Raw genomic sequence first — 8,771 nt, forward strand, 5'->3', positions numbered from 1 at the left:
ATTGCTCTTATCTCTTCTTCCTTTAAGTTGTTTGCAGCTCTCATGAGCTCCAACTTTTGCTCTTCTATTTTAAATAATTTTTCGAATTGGGGTTCATCCATGTTTCGATTGGACTTTCGTTTTGATTTTCTCTGGTTTGTATTCATAGAAATACTAGTATTTTCTAGTATTTCTATGTTTTCTGTCGTATCTTCAACATCTTCTGTTAGTATTTCCATCATGTTTTCAGAAATACAAAATCCATTTGCGTCGTTATTTGTTGATTCCTCCTGGATACTTTGGAATCCCATTTCTTGAGTTTCGTCACCGTCAACAGCTTCTTTAGTTGTTATGTTTATGATTCTCTCTTCTATTTCAGAAAGTTGTTTCATCTTTCTGAGACCATTTATGCCACTTCTTTGTTCCTCCTTTTTTATTAAAATGTATTTTGACCGAGTATGTTGTCTGTAAAACAAAACAAATCATGAATGTAAATATAAACATAATGAGTAGAAAATATACCTCAAGTCAGTCCAATACTTTCTCCATTTGGGACCATCTTTTTTTGTTCCTCCAAGAGCATTTAAATTACCAGCCACTTCCTTCCACTTATCCTCTCTGTATTTGGCTCCATCGACGGTACAAAATCTGTAAAAAAAAACAAATACACTTTTTTACTCACAACAACATTATTTAAATCAATTATACTTACTTATCGTTTGCGAGATCCACATTCTCTTCCAGAAAATTTATTAAACATTCCTTTTGAGCCTCCGAGGCTCTCTTACCACGAGCTATCTTCTCCATTTTCACTTTAAAAATATTTGGGAAAAAATATTCTTCATATGATAATATTTTTGAATTTTTTTTCATGGTTACATAGAAGAAGAATCGCCTACTATGTGTGATTATGAAAAAAAGTGTTTCATTTCGCATGTTCCTTTCATATGAAAACATATAAACAGCTGTTTTTTTGTTTACACAGAACATGAATCAGCTAGGCTATGAAAACTTTTCATTTTGTGTTTTCATAGAAACAGAATTGAGCCCCTGGAGTAACAAATTAACTCAAACCTCAGAGCAGAATCTACTTCGTGCAAGGAAAGCGTGGCCATATGGAATATATTTCGTATATTTAGCCTATAAAAACAATAATGTACGGAAAATATACTTACGGTTTCGCCTCAACGTAGTCCCGTAAAAAACTCATAAAATTTCAATTGATGAGTGTACTCAGGTGCAGCACTACCTGAAGCCATCTTTATGTTTTCTCTCACATATCTTTCTCTGAGACTTCTCCATCGCCCTTGGCATTGCTTTACTGTAAAAGATTGCATGTTAATTTTCACTTCATATATGTTTTGTGGTACTTACCAGTTTTTCCCGAAGACTCTGCAATATGGTTCCACGCCTTTTCCTTCACAATTCTGTTTCTGTAATTCGGGCTTGCTTTATTATATATGCATTCGAATTGTTGAATGCTATTTATTAACTTTTCTTCAGACCGTTCATTCATTTTTTATTTATTAATTAAATTGCTAATTAGTTTATTAAATAAATTGGAATTTTATGAATTGGAAGAATAAAATCCAAACTATTAACAGGCAATCACCGCCTAAAGTCGTTTCGTTTATGTTTTTATGTTATATGAAATGACAAAACAAAATATCAAAACGAAACGTCAAAAATCAAGCCGAAGAAAGAATTCCAAAGTTAAACAATTTTCAACTTTGTGGCCTGAAGCCTCGCTTCGTTGTGGTCTGTCGTATTTAAAAAGTACAATTTCACTTTTTCGGAAAAATAAGCGACAAAAATCCATTGTGTTCTCACCTTTAAAGCTAAACTAATGCTTGGTTTACATTTACGAAATCCACTCGATTTCCACTGTCAATTCCATTGCTTAAACGTCAAATGAAATACAATGAATTCCAGATGAGTTTTCATTTGACGTATACGCAAAGGAATTGACAGTTGAAATCTAGTGGATTTCGTAAATGTAAACCAAGCATAAAAGCTTCCTCTATAAAGGTACCATATTACAACCTGTCTAAGGCCATGTTTATATTATAGCCTTTTGCAGGATTAACCTTCTTAATTAGGATTTATTTGACGTATACGCAAAGGAATTGACATTTGAAACCCAGTGGGTTTGTTAAATCCGGCTATATAAACGTACTATAAGTTCATTGGAGAAATATTACAGAACTAGCTGCCTGTTTCTATATGTCGAAAGAAGAATGTGTGCGAATGAAACACGTCCAAACTCTCGTGTGGATTTCAAATTAGTTTTTTGTTTTGAAGCAAAAGCAAAGCTAAAATTATTTCGAAAGCTAAGTTTTGGGCCTGATTCGCTACTACACTTCTTCAATAATATTTCGTAAGAAGAGTCTATTTTGATGAACCATAAAGAAGTTATTACAATATTTCGACACCATATGAGTCTTCGTACTCTCCAAAAGAATTATCAAAACGGACACTAAAATATTTTAAAATTGATTTCACTGATTTGTCGCGACGTCTTTCCTCCAAACACCCCAACAGAATTTATCTAAACGGACACTAAAATGTGCTTATACAACCCCCTCTTATTGTCCTTTAATAGAAACAATTTTAAAAGAAGACGTTTGTGGGACACTGTATAGTATATATAAATTGAATTCGTTTTACAAATTGTATTTATTATTAAAGCAATTACCATAACATAACATACAAACTAATTTTCACGTCAATGAAATGTTCATAGTATGGCAAAAGACTATTAGCAGTCTGTTTCCGTAAAAGCCATGGCAGAATAAGAAGGTAATCTCATTTGAAAAAACCGTCCTTGAGCTGCCAAATACAACCATGCATTCGAAACTATATGAAAGTTGTTGTTGTTATTGTATGTTAATGACAACAATAACAAAATATTGTTTGTTTACATTTTGTTTAAATTTTGTGTATATTATTAATTTTCGTAATTTTGGGAAAAGAAGTGTGCAAAACAAAAAACAGACATCGCGGCCCATGTGAATATATTGGAATACTCACCGTGCTGTTGTTCGTATTCCCCGTATACTTCATGGATGAAAGTTTTCGCCCTGCTTTGCGTAACATCCCCGGCATTGAAATCATGAATGTTGACAGGTGAACTTGTTAAAATTGGGCCTGGTGGTCATGTGGCTGGATTTTGAATAGTGCAAATTTCATCAGCGAAGCCTTTGGTAACTTAAAGTGACTTGTAGATATGTGATATAATAATCAGTTTCAAAAAATATGTTTCTTTTCTTTTTCTCAAATACCGCATCACCCTTAAATATATTGAAGTAACATTCTATATAGGTGCAAGATACATACATGCAAGTGTGACCATGGAAACTTGTGCAGGAATTGTGTTTGGAACATAGTTTAGTGAATACCTATGGGAGGTAGTGAATACCTATGGGAGGTAGTAAATACCTATGGGAGGTAGTGAATACCTATGGCAATTAATTATAATGTTCCTTTAATGATAAAAGTAGCTGTGAAATATCCTCAAAAGCGTTCAACCACACCGACCTGGTACAATCCCATGGCGGCCGGTTCTATGCACCGGGGCCGCCACCTCACCAGAAGGCTGGAAAGTTGGCTGGGTGGTCCCACTGCTGAAGCCTTGATGCCAGCATCAACATGGATTCCGGAAAATGTATAGTACCACAACAACATTAGACGCCATATCCACACATATCAGTAGATGACTGAACCAAAAAAGGCCGTCGACCGAACAGTCATTGTGACACTTGACCTATCGAAGGCCTTCGATACCGTCAACCATGCCAGGCTGTTCAAGGATATAGAGAAGACCACTCTCCAGACGGGTTTGAAACGGTCGTTAATAAACCATGATTAATAAACTATGATAAAACGATTATCTGTGGATGCAGCCAGTCCAGGTTGCATAATTTTTGAGTGTGGATACAGAGGAATCAGAATCTGATAGCTGAAATATAACAACCGATCTGGTAGGTCAAACTAACCTCATTTTTAACCACTTTCAAACTGAATACGAAATGAGAAGAGGCAAACGATATTTATATGCGTTTTTTATTTGGATAGTTGGAAATCTTTTTCTACCCTGAAGAAGGATTCAACCTTCCTCAACCCAAGATGGTCTGAAGAAATCCGCATGGCACACCGTGACCCCGCATGAAAGCCTTCCGGCGTTGCCGTCGTCTCAATTCATTGTTCGTCAACTCATCAATTTGAATCCTTATGCCGAGGTTATACGCCGTTTTGACTGCAGAAAAGCGTACCATTTCCAAGGCTCTAGTTAAGGCCAAGAAAAATAAAGTTGCATCTGCTAAGAACCAGTACTTTGTTGTTGCTAAAAAGGTGAAAATTATAAAAATATGACTTTGCTGATTTTTTCCTTCTAGACCGTTATTATCCTTATTATTAAAAAGTAACGAAGAATCTTCCTAATATGGTCGTTTACTTTTTTATTAGAAGCTTCTCTGTAACTACAAAAACAATAAAAGGAACTACAAAAACAATAACAGGTAGGTCTCGTCGCCCTGATCGCAAATGTATATAACATTTGTTGTGGAAGTCCGTACTTCCCGAGATATAGGCCTCTGAAGGTTCCGAATTTTCCCTTATTTATAACTTTGAATACACTATGAGAGTAACAAAAAATAACATTAACTACAAATGCACATATATATACTTTTATTTTGTTATAACGATTATGAATAAGGAATTGGGTTTTAAAAGCTTCGGAATTTAAGGTATGCAAAATGGATGTTATTGTTTTGAAAAGTACTATTAAACTGTATAAAACAAACAAGAAAATTTGGTTGCCATTCCCGAGATTTGCACCTGTTCATAGGAGAAAGTCTTAAATCCCCGGCCAAAGGCCGGCTATTTTGAGAAAAATTTATTATTTAAAGAAAATTTTGGCTATATAGAGAAAAATTTGGAATTTAAAAGAAAATGTTGTTTCCATTCCCGAGATTTGCACCTGTACATAGGAGAAAGGCTTAAATCCCCGGCCAAAGGCCGGCTATTTTGAGAAAAATTTATTATTTAAAGAAAATTTTGGTACATTGTCTGAGAATTATTTTGGTTAAAATTATTGGTTTGGTAATGTCTCAAAAATGTAAGCCGTTTCATATAAAACATGTTTTAAGTAAATAGCAATCACTGTGATAACGGGAATTTTTATGTTAAATATTAACTTAATTTCCCTTTTACACTTATTCGTGAAAGGAAATTCAATTCCTGGTTATTGCCATTTAAACATTAACTTTAAAAAGGGGCAAAACTTAACTACAGATCATTGCCATTTAATTTGTGTACGTAAATCTATAAATGAAAGAGATGAAGAACTCGGCTAATCAATAATTATTTTTAAGTAATAAGTGTTTAATTAAAAAAACTTTTAGGGTGTAAAAACTGTATGATGAGTTGAGTTATTCATCTGTTTGATCCATATTTTAAAGTTGAATGGCAATGATCATGGCTTATATGGTATTGAATTTGACATTAAAATTAACGGTACATGAATGGATAGCTGTTTGCTGGTTACATAATTAACATGGAGCAGCTTCAATTGCTAGAAAATTATGCAATATTTAATTATGGGCGGAGTGGTCTTCTAACGGAGGCTGCTGTTGGGAAACTGCAGGTGTACAAATTATTTGTACATGATTTAGTAATGGTTGTGCTGTTGGGGAACTTCGTGTAATATTGGAAAATATTTTAATCAGTCAGTTTTTCCAGCAGCAACATTTTCTATTAATACGTTTGATCATAAAATATTTAAGTGCATTACGCAATCAAATTCCATGTATTTTAGATAAGTAGAGCATAAGAGATAGCAGTTTATGTGAACAGTTGGGGTGCATTGATAATAAAGGCATCGCCCAAGAGATAATGCACTCAGCAAGGGAGCAGGTTCTTGTAGTGATAAGAGCATAGAATAAGAGAAGATAGGCTAAGAATTATTTTGTAATTTAGTTCTTAAGATTCATTTTATCATGAATAAAATTAGAATAGAATTTACAACCCAACGAGACGGTTGTAGTTTTATTACTCAAACAAGGTCCTTCGAGCCGGATAAAACTAAAATATATACACATGGTCCTTCAAGAAAATTAGAACCAGTGGCCACAAAATTAAAAAGAACAAAATATTGGAAAAATATACACGTCAAAAAAAAGGAAAAACGAAGCGGTTCTTCTCTAAAAAGGAAGAGAAGAACTAAGCACAAAAAAGACCCACAGGGCATATGAATATAAAAAATTAAAAAAGGACTACAATGATCCTTCAAAGAGAAAAACAAAATAAAAGAAAAGCATAAATTAAAACAAAAATAAATAAAAAAAGATCAAGAATATAACAAAGAAAAAGGAGGTAAATACAACAAATATAATTTAAAAAAGGCGCCGAGAAAAGAGAACGTAAAGTTAATACAAAATTAAAAAAAAAAAAAAAGATAAAAAGGAAAAAGACCCAAAAGAGCACAAAAAATAATTATATTAAAAGAGGACAAAGGCTCCCAAGAGTAAAAAAAAAAGAAATTTATAGGAAAGAGGGCTATAAAAGTCCCACTCGAAAAAAAATCAAAAGAGGACATAAAGTATAAAGTCCCAAAAAGTTACTATTGAAAAGAGGCAAAGGTCCCAATTAAAGAAAAAACAAACAATCACGGAAGGAGATATTCTGAATAAACTAATGCCTCGAAATAGAGAGCTAGAAGGCCGATTAAAGTTAGCCGCAGATGCGCAAATCCGCCTTAGAGAATTGGTGAAGGCTTTCCAGGCTTTATTCCAAGGAGAAATGGTCTGTCCCGTAGACAAAGGTAGACAGGATAAGATGTGGGAGGAGGATTCAATGGAGAGACTCTGGATGGCTGAAAGATATTGGATCTTCTACCCCCACAACTGTGAATGTGACGGGTGCATTGCCGAGGCTAGCCGAAAATATCAAGAGCTGGAGAGTTGGCCGCCGGCAAGTCCTCATTTTGAGGAAAATTTTGAAGACCACGGTCAACCCGAAAATACCTCCCAGGTTGAGGAAACAAGAGCCATGGATGAAGAGAATAGTTTTTTGGAAAAATTGCGCACAGAGCTGAAAGAAACCAAATGTAATCTCGATGTTGTGCAAGAAGAAAATAAACACCTCGTAAAGGAGGTGAGGATACTGAAATTGAATACAGCAGAAATGAAACAATCATACGAACAAATTGATTGTATTCAAAAGAAGACAACTCAACAGCTGGAAGCACAGCTCTATGAAGAATGCACCGACAAAAAAGCGTTATTGTGTGAGGTTAAAGGCCTCCATGAGTTGATAGCAGAATTTAAGAACGTTGTTGCGGATGTTCGTGTAAAGTTTAATTCATTGCAGTCTTCCAATGAAGAATTACAAAACCGTAATCAACAATTAGAAGAACAACTAGACGAAGTCCATCAAAAATTACATACAAATAATGATGTCTACAAAGCAAGTGAAAACAAATTACAACAATCTCTGCAGGAGTTTCGTGAGGAAATTAAAATGCTGTATGAGCAAAAGATGGAGAGTCTGCAAGCTGCAACCAAAAGTAACTCTAGTGCTATCGAAGAATTACTTGAGACTCGTACACGTGTTGATAGCTTGAATAGTCGAGTTAGTGAATTGGAATCGACAAAAGCTACATTGAATGCCCGCATACTTGATTTGGAGCAATTGCTAGAAAATGAGCGTACAAGTCATGTTTCGGATGTAGCCAATTTGGAAGCTGAATTGCAACGTTTATATAATGCGATGGTGCAAAAGACGCGAGATGACCAACTTCTAACGGACATGGAAAGTTCATTGGATCTAGAAATTGGTGCCTACAACAAACTATTGAGTGGCAAGGATTATTTTAGCAAATTGGAATATTTTGTAACCAGCAGTGAAAAGAGTGAGGTCGATGTATGTGAAGATGATTTGAATGAGACGGCTGGAACAGACAAGGGAAGCAGTGATGAAGAAAGAGTTGTGGAAGAATTTGTGAATATCAAAGATACAGTCAATCAAGACACTCCAGATGAAGAAAATGAACTAATGGAACAATTACGAATAGAGAACGGAACATGTGTACAACCGTTGATTGAAACCCACAGCCAGGAAAAGTGCAGTGAATGGACACATCCCAATAATATGTCCCCAGGATCAAGTGATGAATTAACGGAAGTCGGGCTGCATGACGGAACGAAAAAATATTCGATACCATTGATAAAACTGATGACGGGAATGAAAACTATTTAAGAGATGGCGATAAAGAACAGATCAAACTCAAGCAACATAGGAGAGAGTCATTGCCGAAAGGAGTATACTACGTATTTCATCGTTGGAGAAGAGCTCTAAAAAAAAATGTCGTTGGTGCAGTGACCTAGAATAATTATATTTAATTTTTTTCTAATAATTATATTTAGATGTTATTTTTATTTAAGTAAATTTTGTTCATTCTTCATTTTGTTATAATGTAACATAATGTTAGATAATCCACTACTCCCACTTTAAGCCGCGGCGGAGAATGTACAAATTATTTGTACATGATTTAGTAATGGTTGTGCTGTTGGGGAACTTCGTGTAATATTGGAAAATATTTTAATCAGTCAGTTTTTCCAGCAGCAACATTTTCTATTAATACGTTTGATCATAAAATATTTAAGTGCATTAGGCAATCAAATTCCATGTATTTTAGATAAGTAGAGCATAAGAGATAGCAGTTTATGTGAACAGCTGGGGTGCATTGATAATAAAGGCATCGCCCAAGAGATAATGCACTCAGCAAGGGAGCA

This window comes from Musca autumnalis, unplaced genomic scaffold (genome assembly GCF_047663935.1).
Source record: "Musca autumnalis isolate F117 unplaced genomic scaffold, ASM4766393v1 scaffold_4, whole genome shotgun sequence".
NCBI lineage: Eukaryota > Metazoa > Arthropoda > Insecta > Diptera > Muscidae > Musca > Musca autumnalis.